Source organism: Cornus florida, unplaced genomic scaffold (genome assembly GCF_030987335.1).
Source record: "Cornus florida cultivar Cherokee Brave unplaced genomic scaffold, ASM3098733v1 CherokeeBrave_3.0.0_Hap2_Chr02, whole genome shotgun sequence".
Lineage (NCBI taxonomy): Eukaryota > Viridiplantae > Streptophyta > Magnoliopsida > Cornales > Cornaceae > Cornus > Cornus florida.
This window is the reverse complement of record NW_026775572.1, coordinates 58,314,856-58,337,831: the sequence shown is the minus strand read 5'-3', so window position 1 is coordinate 58,337,831 and position 22,976 is coordinate 58,314,856. Positions and strand designations below refer to the sequence as shown.

General features: G+C 32.6%; 2 pseudogenes; one reads left to right on the top strand and one right to left on the bottom strand.

Moving 5' to 3' along the window:
- LOC132296280 (receptor-like protein EIX1) overlaps positions 1-22,976 on the bottom strand; it is a 40,949-nt pseudogene that overhangs the window by 4,095 nt on the left and 13,878 nt on the right.
- LOC132297948 (small nucleolar RNA R71) lies at positions 11,145-11,242 on the top strand (annotated as a pseudogene).

The window sequence follows — 22,976 nt, the reverse complement described above, 5'->3', positions numbered from 1 at the left end:
GAGCTTTTGGCTCAAAAACTTTTTCAGCATTTTCTTTCGAAAACTCTTCAACACAAGAATTTTTCAAATCACTTTGTTTCAAATCATTTTTCAACAAAACCTTTTCAAATTCATTTTTCGGCAAATCTTTCTTCAAATTATTTTCAAAATCATTCTTCAAATCATATTTTGAAGCTTTCTCATTCACAAGATCATGTACATGCAATGAAGGAGGAATGGGATATGAAATGGGACGGGTAACAACTTAAGGTTGTACCGGTTCACTCTTTTCATTGAACATTTCAACTTGATTGTCCACAATCCTACCACTCCGCAAGGTAGTCACCGCATTAACATGCTCAATGGTGTGGCCTTCCGATGAGGAATGGGTTTCCACAACACATTGTTGCTTAGGTAGGGCATTCATAGGCATCTTTCCCTTCTCTCTTGCATTAAGAGTGCTTGCTATTTGCCCTACTTGGGTTTCTAGCTCGAAATAGATTGAGAGTGGGAATGAAGCAATTGTGTGTTTGGCTCAAGAGTGCCCAAAGTATTCAAAACTTTTTCTTTAAAGGCGGGACTTCTACCATTTCCTTGGGAATAAGATTGGTTGGGAAAATGGGAGTTAGCAAATTGATTCCCTTGTGATTGATAAGGTCTATAACCTTAGGATCCTTGGTTTTGAAGTGGATATGGAATGTACTTCCCTTGAAAACCGCCTTGGGAATGGTTTGAGCCCTCTCCTTGGTTTTTCCAAGAGAAGTTCGGATGATTTCTCCAACTTGGGTTATAATGAGTACCATAAGGATTGTTCCCTTGGTTCACAAAAGCTGTATTGACTTGTTCATTAAGTTCATTTTGCACTTGTCCGTGAGGACAACGAGAAGTAGAATGAAGAACACTAGAACAAGTCATATATGATTTATTCGATGCACGATGAGAATGGTTAGGGAAGGAAGATACTTGGTTCGCCGAGTTTTGGTTAATTAAAAATTGATTAAACCTTTGAGATAAAGACTTCATTTCGGCGGCTATTTCATTTGAATGGTCGACTTGATGTAAGCCCACACTCTTCCTATCTTGTGAATTTCTACCATTCTTGGATGATAATTTTCTATGCAAAGAATTTTCACTTATGCTCTCATAAAGGCGCCACACGTCATCCTCATGCCTATCAATGTAAGAGCCACCCATGGAAGCATCAACCATGCCTTTTGTAATACCTCTAATTTTAAAAGGATAGTCTCCGTATTTATTTATTTGTTTTAATTGTATTTTTAATTATTTAATTGATTATATGACTAATTGCTTATGTGTTTAATTGAATTAGGTATTACTTGATTATTTGATTATGTATCTATGTATTATTTGTATTTGTCTATGTGTTAATTGTTTAATTAGTTTATGTGCTTAAATGGTGTTTTGATTAATTGTAAATTAAATGTTTTCTTTTCTTTTATTATTTTATTTTATTTTATGGTTATGGTTAGTAGTAAAGAACCAACCAATTGGGTCCCATGCACTACTTGGATAGGAGGTTGGATGTGTATGGATTATTACACATGGATAGTTGTGTCTATATATATATAGATTTATATTATATACATATATAAAAAGGAAAGTAATTTATTAATTACTTTTATGGTAACCTGTGTAGTAATATTTAATCTGATGTATATGTTTTATATTTAAAAAATTAAAAAATATACGTAGATTTGATACGTGTTATACTTTAAGTTACTTTATAATATTATGGTAACTTAAGTATTATTGGATAATCCATTAATAAATAATGGAATGTGTATAATTTATTTATTTAATAAAGATATACATAAATTATATACGTAACATATTTTAGTTATCTTTTTAATATATATAAAAGGGAAAGTAATTGATTAATTACTTTTATGGTAACCTGGGTATTAATATTTTATCTGATGTATATGTTTTATATTTAAATAATAAAAATATACATAGATTTGATACGTATTATGTTTTAAGTTACTTTATAATATTATGGTAACTTAAGTATTATTGGATAATCCATTAATAAATAATATAATGTGTATAATTTATTTATTTAATAAAGATATACATAAATTATATACATAACATATTTTACTTACCTTATTAATATTATATTTTTTTATTTTTTTTAAGTTGACTTGGATTGGGAAAAGGGTTAGGGTTATTTTATTTAGCCTATAAATATATAGCTATAGGTTATAAAAGGGGGTTAGAAATATTCACGTGATATATGCTAGAGAGAGAGAGAGTTGGAGAAGGAAGGAGGAGAAAAACCCTGTAGAGAGAAGATTAAGGAAGAAGAAGTTTAACTTTCGATCCGAAAGTTTAAGGCAAGTTCTTCTTCTATCTCTTTCCCTTTGATTCGTGTTTCTATGCATGCCTAGGAAATTCCAGGATTTATTAAACACATAAAATTAAATAATTGCGCATGTTTAATTGGATTAGAATATAAGTTTTATGAAATTGGTTCATATCTGTTCTTGTGTTATGAATTAATAAATGCATAATTTTGATTTGATTTCCGGTGTGAATTTTTTATATGTTTACATTATATAGTTTTTTCATATCTGTGGAATGATGGAACGTAGAAACATGCCTAAGATTCCTAAACATTAAATAGGAACTAGGTTTGGGTTTAAATAAATTTAAATAGACTCAATCATAATGATGCTTGCTATTTGAATGTTTTAAACAAACGAATGAATTTAATCTTTTAATATGTTTTAGCAATTGAGATTAAATGTGTAGGATGAATTGGATATGGAGAATGCTTATTTGACGGTATAATAAAATATCATCATATGTATAAGATTCAGTTTATGTAGGATATATGATATAGGAAGCTTAAATAAATAATATGTCATTCCTATTTTGTGATAACTTGATATCATATTATCAGAGTTATTTCTGGATTGTTTGGTGTATTTCCTTAATCGTTACATTAATTATTGGATTGTATGGTTTAATGCACCAGTATGGGATGGTGGCATTCTAGGGACGAATTAACTTATCAGTTAAGTCCTACCTATTTTATATAAGGGAATGGATTAACTAAAATGTTAAGTCCTACTTATATTCAAGTCAGGTCAGCTGAACAAGTTGAATGACTTATGGATGATTAATTTATTATATAAGGGAATGGATTAACTAAAATGTTAAATCCTACTTTTATTCAAGTCAGGTTAGCTGAACAAGTTGAATGACTTATGGAGGATTAATTTATACTGAATATGATGGTTATTAGATTATATATATATAAGTATGGTGCCATGATATGAGCTTGAGTCTCAGGATCAGTGGTTAGGGTGCGTATATCGCCAGGGATGTGTAGCTAGATATAGTGTAGTTGTGTACCCTGGTAGGTCTAGGTACTCATACCCACTATATGTGCGTTTTGCATGTTGCCTACTATTCAGGTTAAGACAACTCTATAGTCTAGTGAGGTTCCTTTAGTGTGTATATATATATATACGGACTACTAGTTACTGTTGGATTGACTAGGATGTATACGTGTATCGGATCTCTGCTTGGACTGTAGTAGAGTAGAACTTGTTTGTGGGCCTGACCTACCATTATTTTTCAGGTGTTCGTCAGGAGTAGAGGTTGTTCGTGCTGAGCGGGGATCAGTCTACTTCATTCTTCCGATGCTACATAGGAGTTCCTTTATGATTCAGTTTCCTGATTTAGACAGTTATTACTGTCATTTGTTTAGTTTGGATTTTCTAGGGGTCCACACAGTATGGATTTCCAAGTTGTATTTTGGAGGATCAGTTGTATCAGAAGAGTTTATTAATTAATGGAAATATATTCTGAGGTTTATTATTAGATTATCATTTTAGTTTCTTGTCAGCATTTTATATATTCTTCTTTATTCTTTTGTACTCTGTGTTCGTTTATTATCGATTTGTTTTTTTATATCCCCGGGTATTTAGGTGTGGGCCTGGCCAACCCGCATTCGGAAATCCGGGGGTATTACGGTTGGTATCAGAGCCTAACCCAGCCAGAAGTGTGCTGACGAGGACGTTAGGCCTCCAAGGGGGTGGATTGTGATGACCTTGTAGGCAAGTGTGCTGTGGGTGGGTGTGAGAGACACTGTCAGGCTACCACACTGGCAAGCTATGGGTGCACAGTCCCACATCACTTGGGTAGAGGAAAGGTGAAGTGCTTATATGTAAGTGTGTCACCTCCAATTGGTATGAGGCCTTTTGGGGTGAAGCCCAAGAGCAAAACCGTGAGGGCTCAGGCCCAAAGCGGACAATATCATACCATGTGGTGGAGTGGGTCGTTATAAATGGTATCAGAGTACTCCAGGTTCAAGTGTCCTTAGGAGTGTCTTTCGTTATGTGACTTCCGCGTTGCGTCTCTTAAAACTTAGAGCCCGTATTAGAATTCGTTGTACTCTATTTACGGTTTGTTAGGAAGTGCTGATGTCAATTATATTCTGTAGTCATAAAATGGTTGGCACTAGGAAAAGGATGGGTTCAAGGCGAAAACGATAATGACCCAAAGGAGTAAAGGAGTACATTATCGATTTCATTGCCAGAAGGCAAAGTTGGGGATCGATGGTTTAGGTTCGTTTGGCGTTACTTTAAAAGTATAAGCCAAGGAAGGATTTAGGTGTACGTGATAGGTCACCGCATATCGGGGCCAACACAACTTCGGTTAATCTTAAAAAGGAGACAAGCGAGGAGTAGGAGCCGAAGAGGATCCTAATAGAGGAGATTTATGTGTATCCAATAGAGAGGGTACTAAATCTTGAAGATGGATGATCGCGCGAGGTGATCTGAATTGTTAGTAGTATAGCGAATGTTATTAGTAAAATTAGAGTTGATCAATCTACAAATAATTAAGCTTTCTTATCATCTCTAAAAGAGGTATATAAGAAGTATTGTTCAGGAGTTTGGGGATCGGATGTGTTCTTATCAGAATAAAATACATAATTTTTAAATCACAAACAAGAGGGCATTGGTATTATATTGTGACGTTCTAATTTGCTTTATAAAGCCAAGTTAGACAGTTTACATTCCGCATATAAGAAGGATGAGGGTTAAGCCCTTGGTATTTGCTTAAGCAAACATTTGTGTTTTTAAGTTATGTTTTAAAGGATATGTTTCGAGATTGGATGATTATTTACGAAAGTATAAAAGGAAATTTTAAAACAATCTAATAAGGTTGATTTCAAAGGAGACTTTCTTTTCTAGAAAGAACGATGTCCTAAGTAGGAGTATATTTTGTTTTATTGTGTTTATCATAAGTGTTTTATTATTATTATTATTATTATTATTATTATTATTTTGTTAATTACTCGGGATTTGGTATGTGGTTTAGTTGGGAACACAAGTGTGTGATCAGCCAACTATGTTTTAATAACATGGAGTAATAGCGCTATTTACGCTAGATTTGTGAGCATACGGTCATAAGATTTGGTAGATACACATAAATATAGCCAATCTATTGGACCTGAACATGTATCATTATGGTGTGTTTTGGGATGGGATAATTAAACCATCACTACGAGTCAAACAATCTAGAACGATTTGTTTGATATACTTTACGTTAGGTATGGATTCGTAACATATTACAACACCCTGATATTGGTGGTTGTTAATGTTTCGGTATGCGTGAGGTGGTGGTAAATAAAGATAACTGTAACGCCATGATGATTTATCAGAGGTGCTGGATTTGCTGAACATTTTCTTGAAAATTTCAGAAGTTGTTACCAAGTCGGAAGGAGGATTTAATATTGGATTAAGTACTTATTGGAATAACACTGAGTGAGGATAGGATACTGAATAAATATTCATCAGTAAATTCTTAATCAAGAATTTATTCACGAGGGTGTGTCATTAGGAGGAATTTGCCGGTGTTGTACATGGAGGAGGAGACTAAGTCTCTTCATTTCCATAAATAATATGGAATTATTTTTTTAGTCACAATTTGCAACAATTAGCTCTTGCTAGGAAATTGATGACTTATGTGGAGGATGGAAAGATTTCATATTCTTTTGAAGTTAAACAAAAAAGTCGGATTGACACTAACTTGTCTTAAAGAAGCAGGGTGTGTCAAAGACAAGATGGTGAGACCAAACACCTATATAAAGATGAGGTGCATGGTATGTATGGAAAGGTTGTAGTTTGTTGACTTTTGTTGAGTTAAAGGCATAGTTGACTATTGATAAATGGAATTACTGATTAACTTTCAATATCAGTAAGTTTATTACAGATCAGTGGTGGATTGATTTAGTTGCAGAATTCGTTTTTGAAGATGCTCCAATTTAAACGTTGGGTACAAACGAAAGCTGGTGGTACTAGACTAACAATACTTTCTATAGACAAATTGGATGAAGGATACACAGATTGAGTTTCATAACTTTTAGTTCTTCATCTTGGTGGAAACATGATGCTTCACGATAGGCAGGAGAAGGGACATAGTGATTTATCTCCACGTCTAATATTTATTAGATAGTAAAGATGGACCATCAAAGATCACTAGATCCTTTGCAGCCATTTCCTATACTAAAGTGGAAACGAGAGAGCATTTTATGGATTTAGTTGCGGGATTTCTGATTTTACACAAGGGTCAGGATTCTGGATGGGATATTGGTTGACTGATACATTAGGTCAGCTTGATTCTTGTTTATTTTAAACTGGTAGGACTTCAATTCATACGAATAGAATGGATCACGAGACGGTTTAGACAGATTACAGTGGTGATTCACACTTTATATTAAGTTCCGTCTGGTGGAAGTAATGATGTAAATGGATGCTCTCAACAAATGATAGAATATTTAAATCTTTCGGTTAGTTGTTGAGTTATCTGATGCATTTATAGCAAGTATAATAATAACACTTGTTATTACTACGATAGTTGAGAATGTCAACTTTGAATATTGGAGCTGACCTTAGAGACAGTATTACCTTACTCAGATGGAGTTTAAGGTACTCGAAGAGGATTTAATAGTTTCTGTAAATAGTGATATGACGATCAGGCGACTGAGTTGGAAAGTTTATAATTTTTCTCAGTGTGCTCAGACGGTTAGAAGGTACATCATGACATCAAATTTCGGTTTTGGTGAACACATACAGATAAGGATGCATGTATAATTGCCCTAAGTGTAAAACTTGCTACAAAGGTGGAAAGTTGATCAAAACTTGCTACAAAGGTGGAAAGTTGATCATCAGATATCGTAGGAATCTTTAGCCACTTCCTATAACAAATATGGAAATTGAATTAAATAGGAGTGACGGCCGGTGGGAAGGATCGACATTGATTTGGAATTTCAATTTTCCATATGGAATCCGAGTGGTGGAGTGAGAAAGATCGCTTGAGGACATAAAATTGAGTGATGCTTATTTTAGAACTTCATAGTAGTTCTATAGTTTAGTGATAGTGCTATTATAACATGTGGATGTCCATATTAGTGGATGCAAAGTGCTATTTCGAATGAGCTTTATGAAGATTTTGGAGCAACAGCTCTACTTCATATCTATAGACGGAGGAATTAATCGAGAGATTGAATTAGACCATAAAGGATATGTTTGAGGCGTATATCCTAGATTTTCATGGACAGTTGGAAGTGTTTACTTCACTTGTCAGAATTTTATCTGTGATATTGTTGGCACAAGGAGGTTAGTGTGACAACTTTGGAGGTTTTGTATCTTTCACAATGCATACCTCTCATTTGTTGGTTGGAAATGGAAGTAAGGGTTGTACAATCAGACCTTGACTTCATTTAAAAATATGTCGAAAATAGATACTTCCCTTTGTATTGAATTGCGCATGCTTGGGAGGCGACAGTGGGATGTTGTAAATAGTTGAACTCGTATACTAGAGTTTTTCTATCAGGAAGTAGTTTGCTTGTTCTGTTTTCCATGTAGGAAGAAAGATAATTTTTGGAGAAAGGTCAATTTTACTTATTACATTAACTTTTAGAGGATTGTATTTCGCAATTGAGGCAGTCGCCTCTGACTTAGCGTTACCAAATTATTAGCGCTGGGTGTATAGGAGTTTGTGCATATATTCTATGGCACTTGGAGATATGTAGATCATTCTCTTGTCGACATGGGAGGATTACGTTGATACAACCTACGCATCGTATGGTTATTGTGTTTCTTAAAATATAGGAACCCTGTATACCACTTGGTATATTGGAGTTAAGTGGAGCCCTTATAGTGAGGTTGCGTCTACTTGGGAATATAAGGATGTATTTCGCTCACAGTTTCCAAGCATAATGGAAGAAAGTAAGGGCGAATTCCGAGGACGAAATTCCTTTTGTTAAGGGGGAAGAATGTAATACCTCTAATTTTAAAAGGATAGTCTCGGTATTTATTTATTTGTTTTAATTGTATTTTTAATTATTTAATTGATTATATGACTAATTGCTTATGTGTTTAATTGAATTAGGTATTACTTGATTATTTGATTATGTATCTATGCATTATTTGTATTTGTCTATGTGTTAATTATTTAATTAGATTATGTGCTTAAATGGTGTTTTGATTAATTGTAAATTAAATGTTTTCTTTTCTTTTATTATTTTATTTTATTTTTCTTTTATGGTTCTGGTTAGTAATAATAAGCCAACTAATTGGGTTCCATGGACTACTTGGATAAGAGGTTGGATGTGTATGGATTATTACACATGGATAGTTGTGTCTGTATATATATATAGATTTATATTATATACATATAAAAAAAGAAAGTAATTTATTAATTACTTTTATGGTAACTTGTGTACTAATATTTAATATGATGTATATGTTTTATATTTAAAATATAAAAATATACGTAGATTTGATGAGTGTTATACTTTAAGTTACTTTATAATATTATGGTAACTTAAGTATTATTGGATAATCTATTAATAAATAATGGAATGTGTATAATTTATTTATTTAATAAAGATATACATAAATTATATACGTAACATATTTTAGTTACCTTTTTAATATATATAAAAGGGAAAGTAATTGATTAATTACTTTTATGGTAACCTGGGTAGTAATATTTTATCTGATGTATATGTTTTATATTTAAATAATAAAAATATACATAGATTTGATACGTATTATGTTTTAAGTTACTTTATAATATTATGGTAACTTAAGTATTATTGGATAATCCATTAATAAATAATAGAATGTGTATAATTTATTTATTTAATAAAGATATACATAAATTATATACGTAACATATTTTACTTACCTTATTAATATTTTATTTTTTTATTTTTTTTAAGTTGACTTGGATTAGGAAAAGGGTTAGGGTTATTTTATTTAGCCTATAAATATATAGCTATAGGTTGTAAAAGGGGGTTAGAAATATTCACGTGATATATGCTAGAGAGAGAGAGAGTTGGAGAAGGAATGAGGAGAAAAACCCTGTAGAGAGAAGATCAAGGAAGAAGAAATTTAACTTTCGATCCGAAAGTTTAAGGCAAGTTCTTCTTCTATCTCTTTCCCTTTGATTCGTGTTTCTATACATGCCTGGGAAATTCCAAGATTTATTAAACACATAAAATTAAATAATTACGCATGTTTAATTAGATTAGAACATATGTTTTATGAAATTGGTTCATATCTGTTCTTGTGTTATGAATTAATAAATGCATAATTTTGATTTGATTTCCGGTGTGAATTTTTTATATATTTACATTATGTAGTTTTTTCATATCTGTGGAATGATGGAACGTAGAAACATGCCTAGGATTCCTGAACATTAAATAGGAACTAGGTTTGGGTTTAAATAAATTTAAATAGACTTAATCATAATGATGCTTGCTATTTGAATGTTTTAAACAAACGAATGAATTTAATCTTTTAATATGTTTTAGCAATTGAGATTAAATGTGTAGGAAGAATTGGATATGAAGAATGCTTATTTGATGGTATAATAAAATATCATCATATGTATAAGATTCAGTTTATGTAGGACATATGATATAGGAAGCTTAAATAAATAATAAGTCATTCCTATTTTGTGATAACTTAATATCATATTATCATAGTTATTTCTGGATTGTTTGATGTATTTCCTTAATCGTTACATTAATTGTTGGATTGTGTGGTTTAATGCACCAGTATGGGACGGTGGCATTCTAGGGACGGATTAACTTATCAGTTAAGTCCTACCTATTTTATATAAGGGAATGGATTAACTAAAATGTTAAGTTCTACTTATATTCAAGTCAGGTCAGCTGAACAAGTTGAATGACTTATAGATGATTAATTTATTATATAAGTGAATGGATTAACTAAAATATTAAATCCTACTTATATTCAAGTCAGGTCAGCTGAACAAGTTGAATGACTTATGGAGGATTAATTTATACTGAATAGGATGGTTATTAGATTATATATATATAAGTATGGTGCCATGATATGAGCTTGAGTCTCAGGATCAGTGGTTAGGGTGCGTATATCGCCGGGGATGTGTAGCTAGATATAGTGTAGTTATGTACCCTGGTAGGTCTAGGTACTCATGCCCACTATATGTGGGTTTTGCATGTTACTTACTATTTAGGTTGAGACAACCCTATAGTCTAGTGAGGTTCCTTTAGTGTGTGTATATATATATATGGACTACTAGTTACTATTGGATTGACTAGAATGTATACGTGTATCGGATCTCTGCCTGGACTGTAGTAGAGTAGAACTTGTTTGTGGGCCTGACCCACCATTATTTTGCAGGTGTTCGTCAGGAGTAGAGGTTGTTCGTGTTGAGCGGGGATCAATCTACTTCATTCTTCCGATGCTACATAGGAGTTCCTTTATGATTCAGTTTCCTGATTTAGACAGTTATTGCTGTCATTTGTTTAGTCTGAATTTTCTAAGGGTCCACACAGTATGGATTCCCGAGTTTTATTTTGGAGGATCAGTTGTATCAGAAGAGTTTATTAATTAATGAAAATATATTCTGAGGTTTATTATTAGATTATCATTTTAGTTTATTGTCAGCATTTTATATATTCTTCTTTGTTCTTTTCTACTCTGTGTTCGTTTATTATCGATTTGTTTTTTATATCCCTGGGCTTTCGGGCGTGGGCTTGGCCAACCCGCATTCGGAAATCCGAGGGTATTACACCCTTATAATTGTCCGATAAGCTCTCAAAGAAATATTACACTAATTGCCATTTGGGCATGTCATGATGTGGACACTTCCTAAGCAATTCATTAAAGCGTTCCCATGCCTCATAAAACGTTTCTCTATCCCCATGTGTGAATTCTCTAATGAAAGTTCTCATGGCATTGGTCTTAGAAACCGGATAGTACATCTTCAAGAACTCTTGCTGCATTTCTGCCCAAGAAGTGATTGAAAAGGGCCTAAGATTGTTAAACAAATACTTTGTCTTGTCCTTTAAGGTGAATGGAAAAAGTTTGAATCTTAAGACCTCTTCTGGCATGTCCGTATATTTTACGGTGGAACATACTTCAAGAAACTCATCCAAATGCTTGTAGGGTTCTTCACTCAGAAGTCCATGATAGTTAGGAAGCATTTGAATGGTTTGTGGCTTAATTTCATAGTGATGTGCTCTAAATGGTGGCAATTGAATATATGTGGGTGAATTGTATTCATTAGGCACATAGTGATCTCTTAAAGCAAGTGGAGGATTAGCAATTCGAGGTGCAATATGGACTCCTTGATTTTGATTTCCTTGAATGATGGGAGGTTGTGGAGCATACATTGGCCTTGGCATTCTAAATGGAACTTGGCCTTGTTATTGTTGTTGTGGTTGGTGAATGAATGGCCTAGGCATGTCTAATGGTACTTGAATGTTCTCATGATGAACATTTGGATGGAGGATACCTCGTTGGTCTATGTGACCAAGGTCCTTTACATGCTCTTCATTAAGGCCTTACATTGATGTAATGGATTGGGTAGAACTAGAACTTCCTCTTCCCTTAGGATTTCTAACTACGGATTCAAGATGCAAATCAAAAGGGACAAGAGTTGGTCTTAGTGATCTACGTCCATGCATGCACAATGTAAAACACACAAACACAATGAATGAACAAACACTTCGACTTCACAACAATTCAATGAAACTTCCTCCACAAACACTTAACCCATACTCCTATGCTTTAACAACAATGATGCAAAGAACAATTAAGAACGCCTCCACGCGGGCTCACGATTTATCTAAGAATTGAAATACAAGCCTCCACGCGGGTCTACGATTTAACTAAGGGATTGAGTAAAGAAAAGCTCACAAAGGTCCTTTAGCATTTCAACTCCAAATTTTTAGCTTAGCTTAGCAATTTTTTTTTTTTTTTAGCTTTCTCCTTCTTTGCTTAGCTTTGCTTTGCTTGGTAGCTCCTTTGCTTGCCTCCTAGCTCAATGCACCTTGTCAAGTAAGAACAAACACAATGAGTACTCAAAAGAAAAATAAAAACAAAGTAAAAACACGATCAAAAAAGTAATAATTTCTAATGAATTCCACAAATACGACATTGCCCCATCCTCGGCAACGGCGCTAAAAACTATGGAGGTCGTCCTACCATAAGCTTAAGAGTGTGCATTAAGGCGAGGGCTAAGTTTTACATTTATAAAAGCCACTACTACCTTCACTAAAAATATAGTTAGGGTGAGTAGGGATCGTCCTAAGGGATTGGAGTCAAATTTGGTTGTGGAATCACTATTAGGGTTAGTAGGTCGAGTGATCAAACAAATAGTTGGTTGGTTGATTAAACTAGAGAGCAAATTAAACTAAATAATTGAATGCAATAAAGAGTAAGAGAGGGAGATCTTGGGGTTTAGAGGTCACCACCAAATAATACTTTTCTACACCCTAAACAAGTGACTAATGAGGGAAATGTGTGTTGCAATATTGATGTGTGTGTGTATTTGGTTGATTCAATTAGTAAGGATGACCAATTAAGTATATATTGTTTAAGCAACATGTGAAAAACACAATATATCTAACAATTAAGTATATATTGTCTAAGTAGCATGTGAAAAGCACAATATATCTAGCAAGTCATTAATCATTTCATTAAGCTCACAAGCCAAATACAACACAAGGTTAGAGACATATGTTACTTGCATTCAAAAGTATGGAACAACAAACAACAAGTAAAAATTGTCCTCCCATTTAACAACTATACTACCATTACACTACAATTAAGCTAATGACATGAAATTAAACTAATTAAACTAAGGGAGAGGCACAATCCATCAAGAAATGAGTATGATACCATCAAGAAAATTACAAGAGCATTCCATTAAGTACTATGTTTTGACAATCTCTAGATCTATGGCATTAATACACATAGACATGCATCAATAACACAAGAAATAGAGACAAACACATGAACATCTATTCTAGCATACATAGACATATGGATATAATAAAATGATCAATTGGAAGTATTAAACTACATAAATCATTGAATAAACAAGATCTATATATATATAAGTGCCAAAACATGTATTACAACACTAATCCCTCAATAATACACAAAATCAAGATGTAGAAAGCATGCTTGGGGCTAACTCTAACACCAAGAGGATATCTAGCCACTCATGGTAATTCTTCTCCAACCCTCAAGGGCAAACTCTGTGGAAGAAATCTACTCCTTGGTTGATGAAGAGCTCCCAAGCTTGTGTCTCTAGCCTTCTCATCCTTTCTTACTCCCTAAGAATAGCCTTTATTGTGATTGAATATTATTTGACTTCCATTTTAGTCTACGAAAATTATATTAATGGGTCCAGGGGTTTGATTGTGCATGGGGAAGGCGTTAGGCACCCCACGACACCCGTGGAACACAGTTGCCTTATTTCTATATTGCATCCCTAGAAAGATAAAATATGTGTGTAATTTATTTAAATAACTTGAGAGATTAACTTTACTTATATAAAAATAATAAGATCAAGTAAATATAAATATAAATCTTAGATGATGACATGACCGAACCTAGGAGTGACCTAGGTTACTGTAATGACCCAAACCGGGGGGTCCGGATCGCTAACCGGGTCCTTACCCGAACCCGAGGACATACTAGGGATAAAATTGTCTTTTTACAATATAAATGTAACGACCCAAATCCACTAGATCTGGATCGTTAAACAGGTCCTTACACAACCCAAAATCATCCAAGGGTATTATGGTCCTTTCACATTAAATTTGCAAATTTAAGTCCAAAAATGACAAGATGGTACTTTGCGTCAATTTAAATGGTTTGAAACTCAAAAGGGCACAATAGTCATTTACTCATATCACATAAAAAATAAAATAGATTTCGGGGCAATATAGTCTTTTATGTGGTTAAAAAATAATTTTTGTATTATATTGGGCCTTATAATGTGTGACAATACACTTGCGTGAGTGGTCAAGGGCAAAATAGGGAAAATAATTCACAGATATTTATTACACTGGAGTCGGTCGACGTATGGGGAGTTACACGTCAACTGGTTTGAGATGTGTACAGTGAAAAACTCCTTGCTAAGATACCACCGGTTGACGTGGGGGAGTTTCACGTCGAATGGTTCAAGTCATCCGGTCGACGTGTGGGAATTTCACGTCTACTGGTTCTGGGTTATCCACACTCGAAATTTTCACTGCCCAAGATTCACTAACATTGGTAACCAATCACCCAACACACCATACCCACGTACATATTTAAATACATTTCAACATCTAATATAATAACAACAACAACAATATTAACATAATTTACAACACGTTACATAAAGTACACTAAATGATTTAGTGTAATTAAACATAATTACATTTCCCCAATGGCCATATACAAAATGAATCTAAATATTTTACATGCTGCAAAATGATACATTTAGGTCAACACTTTACAAAATAAGGCCTAATACAAAAGGTAGCAAAAAGATACATTCTTCTAATCCAAACTAAGACTGAGGTGGATTGTCGTCCGCCACTTCTTTTCCCGAACCTGAAAATGCTAAAATAATGGGGTGAGCTAAACGCTCAGTAGGAAGTGTCTAAGACACACTTCTTATGACCTCTTGAATCTACGTAAGGAATAGGTAAAAGAAAATGGGATCATAGCATAGGGTTACATGGCAACAACTAGATAAGTATATAACAATTGTCACCCAAACACATACATACCATATATTCTAATGAAGTGCAATGTTATGCAAATGTCACTCCCCATATCCGAAACATTTCTGTTTCAACTTTCAAACCGTTAGTGTAATCCAACCCAAGGCTCCTCCAAGGCGTCACGAAAGGAGGATTGGCTAACCATCCATGACCACAAGGCACCTCTAAGGTGTTGCATCCGGCCTGGTTATCTCAACCATACTCCCCTCTAGACTACACTAACACCATGGACCAGTAGGCGCTTCCTAGGCGTCTGGGTTTTCGCAAATACTTTTGAAAAACTTTTCCCTAAACAATTTCACTTGTTTTAAAGACATTTTTTCCCTTTTTCTATCCCAATGAATGCATGGAATGTTTCATACTTCAATTCATCAATTCCACCATAAAACTCTCACACATGCTATATAAAACAAATTTCTAAACTATATAACTAAAGTTCTCATTTAACATCAACTTTACATAACAAACATATAAGACATGGATTTATCTTCATGTAAGCATGTTTAAATACTATAAAACGACTAACAATTAGTCACATATGTTCCATACCTATCATTTCAGCAATTTTTACAAGAATTTATACTAATTGAACATGCTAGACATCAATTCAAGTTATGAAACTCACAAAACTACAAGAAATCATGCATTAGACCACTCCTACCTCAAATGAGAAAAAAAGCCCCAAAAATTGCCCAATTCCTAGTCCCAAATTCAAAATTCCAAGGTGCACCAAACCGGGAGTTGCTCCTATTAAATCGTAGATCTCATCATGCTCTTCAATTTGCCGCAAACGGCACTCAAAATTACCAAGAATTGAGAGAGAAATCAAAATGTAAAGATTTATGGCCAAAGGAAAAAAGACAAAACCAAGGAAGAGGAGGTGAGAGAGAGGGCTACGGGAGTGAGAGAGAAATGAGACCATTTGTGGTCTCTTTGGCCCTTTAAGGTGGTGGTGGGACCACCACCAAAATTTAATTTTCTTTTTTTCTTTTATCTTCATTTCTTTTTACACCACTCACATACATATACACATTTAATTCACAATCACCTACAACACATAAAATAAAATAAATGAGGTGCAACTGGACCCAAACAAAACTCCCGTACGCAACAATTCCGGTAGTGGGTCGCACACGGAATCGTCCGGCCCGAAAAACTGAAAAATGTTAAAATAATCACCTTTGCATTTCAAAGAATTCTGAACTCAATAAAATGCTCCAAACAACTCTAGGACACAACCGGCTCACTCCACGGTGCCTAGCATGCAAAACGAGGAAAGATGAAAATACTCTCGAAAAATCAGAAAATCCCATAAATTGGAAAATGGTAAAAATTGGAAACATTACAGTTGCCTACATATCTCATCGCATAAATGGAAAGGACCAGGTCAAATGTAGTTCAAGTAGCATCCAATAATTATCTTACTAGATATGTTTCTAAGGGAAATTATATATATATATATATATATATATATATATATATATATATATATATATATATATTTTATAAAATAATTATCTTACTAAATATGTTTCTAAGGAAATTAGTATTTTAAAATTGTTTCTAAGGAAACTTATATAAAATATTTATTTAAGGAAAATTGTATTTTAATAAGATATGTTTAAAGAAAGTACATATTTAAGGAATCTTGTATGCTTTAAGAAGCTAATATTAAAGAAAATATATTTTTTAACAAAGTATAAGATTTTAGAAAATAATGATTTAAAGGAAATTTTGAGCTTTAGGAAGATAATATTTGGAAATATTTTAGAAAATATGATTGCTAAGTCAAAAATACAATTTTAGAAATTATTGTTTTAGAAAATATTTAGAAGATACGATTTCTAAAGATTTTTTTTTTTAGAAAGTATTACTTCTAAGGAAAGATATGAGTTTTTTAGAAAATATGATTTTTGATGTCTTTCTTTTATTTTATTTTATTTTTATTTTTATTTCTTATAGATTCCGGTTGATATTTTTGAAAACCTTGTTTTAGGAAAACAAGGATTATAGAAAAGCATAGCTTTTCTACTACAAAATATATATTTTAAATTATTGAAACATAGTAGTTTCGAATTAATTATTTATAATTTCATAGAGGAAGCAAACATACAAGTTAGTGTGTTAGTGGGTTTAGTAGGCTTCATAATACAGTATGCTTGGAATTGACTGATATTGGTTTATAGTTACATATACATCTAATACTATCTTAATATGCAATATAAATATAATACTATTATGATAGTATATTCCTATGCATACAACATTTATTATTTGTGTGGTGTTTTACTATTGTTACCATTTACGACCATATGCAGTGCGTAATTAAAGTCTTTTTGTTCATATTGCAAATGATGGGAGCGAGGAAATCATATTTGATAAGAATGAAGGCAACAATGCCAATACTTTATTTTATCACTTCAAGCACAGTGGAAAAGTATTTTTGTTTGTTTTATTATTTATTTAATATCTTTGTTATTATCATCACTTTATATGCTTTTATAGAAAATACTATTATAACGGATATGATAATGGGGCATCAATGGTTATTTGAATAATATACATATTTATATATATATAATTTCATAAAAGAATTAACCTTTTTTTAGAAAAATACGATTCTAAGAAAAAGAATATATAAGACTAATGATTATTTATGTAATTTGACTTAATATATATATTTATTTATATAGATATATATATATTTATATATATATTACAGATGTGGTCATCTAGAAAATATGATTTCAAAAAGCATTGTTTTTATTTAAATATGATTAACATTACTTTATTGGAAATATGATTTAAGGCAATATATATATATATAGAAAATACGATTCAAAAGGTAATTTCTTTCATAATATAATTATTTCTTTCTTTCATATACAAAAGATAATTCGAATAAATACCAATATATAATAATTTATTATTATATATATGTATAGTAATCATATAATAATATTTTAATTAAGATATTTTAATCTAAGGCACTATTATCTTATTTTATTTCTATTACTCATTATTTCCCTGGTTACACTTCATATTTCTATTAGTAACCGGGTCATGGCTTAAGGCCACATACGGGTCTCACAACGTTACGATCAAATTGTGGTCTTATGCCACTTTTGATGCATCCAAAAACTATTTGTATTTATTTATATTTTATACTCACAAGAAAGCAACAGATATATACATGGAATAAGGGGCATGTTTACGACATAAAAATAATGAAAAAAATATTAAAAGGGCTAAACTCTGCATGCACTAACCTTTGATGCAACTACAAGCCACTCACTGGTTACCCCAATAATTGCTTGGATTTCCTTTCCTCTTGGAAGAGTGCCAGCCGCAGTTTTTAATCCCTTTAGATGCGAGCGTTGGAGGCTTATTAGAAGATAACAGTGGAAGTCTTACTAGATTTACGGGTGTGTCTATGGTGAATATAATTGGTGTCTCTAATGTACTCCTCTTAGGTGGTTTTAATGGGTGTGTGTCTTTCCTCTCCTTGTCATTGGTATAGAGAGAGTATTTATAGGACTATTGTGCTTGGTGAACAAGCAATTATTTTTGATAATGTCGAATATGATCGCAAATATATATTGGATAGGACTTGGAAAATAATTTATTTTAATAATATTGAATATTGTCACGAATTATGGATATGACCAAAAAGAGGAAGAAAGAATAGAGCCTCCAAGCTAATCTTCGGGTACAACTGGCAATCTATTAGTGTAAAATCAGTGGGTGGTACATCACCTAAATTCAACTTTTTATTTCCTTTCTTCCTTCTTATTTTATTTTATTTTATTAATACTGAATTTATATGTGTTTTACTAATAAGTTGGTATCACATAAATTATAGGTTATACCAGGAAACCTTGTAATCAGTAGCGGAGATTTGGCTACTTAGGTTGACATATATAATTATTTATTATAAGTGTAGTTGACATTATGTTATCATATATATATATATATCTATCTATATATATATATATATATATAACATTATTTGTTAATATCTTTCTTTTGTCTTTTTTTCCTTTTTAATCTTTTGTTAGGTTAGTGGTCTGATGCAACAAACCTTCGGCAACTAATTAATTGATTCATGCTAGATGCAATTTAATTATTATTATTATTATATAATGTTTTATTATCCTTATTATATGCGGGTCCGGACTTGATCTATATTCTGAAATATTTTTATTACCTTTATTTTTCCCTTTTCCCCTTTTTCCTTTCATTTCTTTTTTATTTTATTATTTTATTTATTTATTTTAATTTTATTACATATGGGTCGTGCCTTAAATACACAGGTCATGTTATGAACTTGACCTAAATTTTTATTTTATTTTTATTTTTATTTTTTATTATTTCTTACACTTTTTTTTATATATATCATTCTTGGAGTTATGCTTTAGACCAGGGGTTAGCTAATGGATCCAGAATGATCAAGCGATGGCCTAGTCCATGACCTGACACATTCAATTAAATAGTTATTATTATTATTATTATTTAAAATTTAGTAACTTTTTATCAACTCTTAGGTTTTGACACATTCTGGACATAATGGAAGGGCCCATTTTTTATTTAGATATTAAATTAAATCCTTTCTCAAGTTTTAATCAAACATGAACGGGTTAGGGGTGCAAAATTACGATTTTGCCCCCTTACATTGATGGAGTGCTACAAGTCGCATTACGAACTTGACTCTAGGAGTACCTTAAAGTTTTGGGACATTCTGGATCCAATGGTGACATCTATTTTATGATCTGTTGGTCGAATTTTTTGATTTTCCTAACTTGGCCAAACTAGTTTTACCCGAATACCCCTACAAATGGGTAGGGGCAAAATTAGGTGTCTATAGTAGCTAAATACCCTCGTAGGGCATTGATGTAATCGTAACCACGGAACATGTGTTAATTGCTTTTATTTTTTGGGATCTTTTTAGGATTATGTATATTTATTGCATCGTTAAGACAAATTGACTTAGTAGTACCACGCAATTGGGTTTTAATGATTATAATTAGTTTTGATGAAATCTATATCTTGTTTTAGAATTGATTTTACATTAAGCAAATTCAAACTTCTTTTATTATGGGAGTTTAACGGTTAAGGGCTTCTCTTAACGGTAGGAGTAGTGATTATGTAATGGTGCTTATACGAATGTATCAATAAATGGTTTGATAATTCATACCTAAGGAAGATGGGTTATATTATAAAGTGAATTAGAGTAGTTAGGTTGACAAGCCGTGCCAACGGAAGATGAATTATACTTAGTGTTTATTTACATATATCTTTCTTTATTTGAACTAGGAGTGAGCGTGAGGCCACTCGATTCACGAATATACATAAATTTGAATTTTCTTAGAAAATACTTCAATTAACCATGTTATGAGGCTAGTGTTGAAGTCAATCCCTAAGTTTCCCCTACTCTTGATACCCTTATACTATCATAGCTTAGTTTAATTTTAGTTTTTAGAAATAGAAAACTCATCAAAATTCTTATCTTGAATAAATTTAGGACATGTTCTATACTTAACAATAACCTCACAGTCCTTGAGGTACGACATCCTCTATATAATCCTGTGTTACAAGGATTCATTCTATTGCGAGTGGTTTATCATTGATAACACGATACATCAACACTTCTCAACTTAAAAGAAAAGAAAAGGGTAAGTATTGCAAAATGAGTGTACTGTGTGCAATAAATTAAGGAAAGGCAAACTTGAACAACGTTAGACTTTAACGACAACCAAGAGTCTCCGGAAAAGCTAGGAAGAAGGAGACTAAGGTTTCAATCTGAAACTAGAGGCAAGTTTTACTTCTATCTCTCTCCTTTTGATCTGTGTTCTATGTATGCCTAGGACAATTTCAGGAACTTTTAATAATTAAAATTAACTATGTATGCATGCTAAACAGATGAATTACGTAGTTGTATATATATGTGTATATGTTTGATTTAATCAGATCTTTGATGCATGGAACTTGTTTGATATATGCATGTTATTGTTAAATAAAAATTGGGGACGCTTGGGACATAGAACAGTAGCCTTAGGACCCTTAATGGAGGAGGACGAAGTCACCGGAGCCGGAGAAGACAGATAGCCGAGGCTTCATGTCGACGTCTGCGGGCTAGACGTTGACCGATTTTGGAAAATCGATCGATGCCTGGAGCTTCACGTTGACCGGTTTGTGTGAACCGATCGATGCCTGCTGGTTTCACGTCGACCGCTTTGCAAGAACCGGTTAACGCCTAGGAGAAAACCGTCGACCGGTTCGGGTTAGAGCAGGGATGTTGGGTTTGCACTTAGGACGTGTTTGGGTCTAATTTAATGATGTAAAATTTTATAAATTGACTTAAACAGAGACTGGAATGCATAATATTCAATAGAATGCTAAGTTTGAAGTTCAATTAACTTAAGGGTTAATTTGTGCAGGAATGTTTGTATTAAACTGATTTAATCAAATAATTGGATTTAAATAGTTTAATCATGTTAAGGAGGTTTAAACAATCTATTTGAGATGCATGTTAATTTCTTATAATGTAAATTAAGTGCATAATACTTAGAGTTATTATTATTGCTTAATTATATGCTAAGTTAGTAGGAAATTAACTTAAGGGTTAATTAATGGATGGATATATGGTATTAAACTGATCTAATCAAATAATTGAGTTTAAATAGTTTAATAATGTTATAGAGGATTAAACAACCTATTTGAGATGCATGTTAATTTTCTTATAATGTAAATTAAATGCATGCTACTCTGGATTGTTATTGTTGCTAATTTTATGCAAGGATTGTATATGATTTTTATCATGTCTTATCCCTGGATTTATTTGATGCATTGTATTATTTGTTGCATCATTTATGAATTGTATGCATTATATACACCAGTATGGGATGGTGGTATATTAGGGACGGATTAACTAAAAACGTTAAGTCCTACCTATTCATGTATAACGGAATGGATTAACTAAAATGTTAAATCCTACATATATTCATGTCAGGTCAACTGAATCAGTTGGATGACATACCGGATATTTTATTTTATGTTTTAGGATGGATTATATATTTATATATTGTTATGAGCCATAATATGAGTTTGAGTCTCAGGATCTATGGTTAGGGTATATATAATGCAGGGATGTGTAGCTAGATATAGTGTTGCTGTGTGTCCTGGTAGATCTAGGTACTTATACCCACTATATGCGCTTTTTACACGTTGCCTACTATTCAGGTTGAGGCAACCCTATAGTCTAGTGAGGTTCCTTAGGTGTGTATTTATATATATATATATATATACGGAGTACTAGTTATTGTTGAGTTAACTAGGATGTATACGTGTGTCGGATCTCTTCTTGGATTATAGTAGAGTTAAACTTGTTTGTGGGCCTAACCTACCATTATTTTTCAGGTGTTTTTCAGGAGTAGAGTATTGCTCGTGCTGAGCAGGGATCAGTCTACTTCACTCTTCCGAGTTTACTTAGGAGATTCATTTATGTTTCATCTGTTAGATGTAGACAGTCATTACTGTTACTTATTCAGCTTTGGATTTTCTAAGGGTCCACACAGTATGGATTCTCGAGTTGTATTAATAGAGGATTAATTGTATTAGAATGATTTTATTATTAATGAAAATTTATTATGAGGCTTAATTATTAAATTATTATTTTAGTTTTCTTTCAGCAAATTGTTTATTCCTATTTATTCTTTTGTACTCTGTGTTCGTTTATTGCTGATTCGTTTTGATATCTCCAAGTATTCGGGCATGGCCTGGCCAACCCGCATTCAGAAATTTAGAGGTATCACATATCATGATTATCATCTGAGCATGTTTGTAATAAAGATACAAGGTTGTGGATTCCATCTCCAAGTTTATAGGACACAAAATT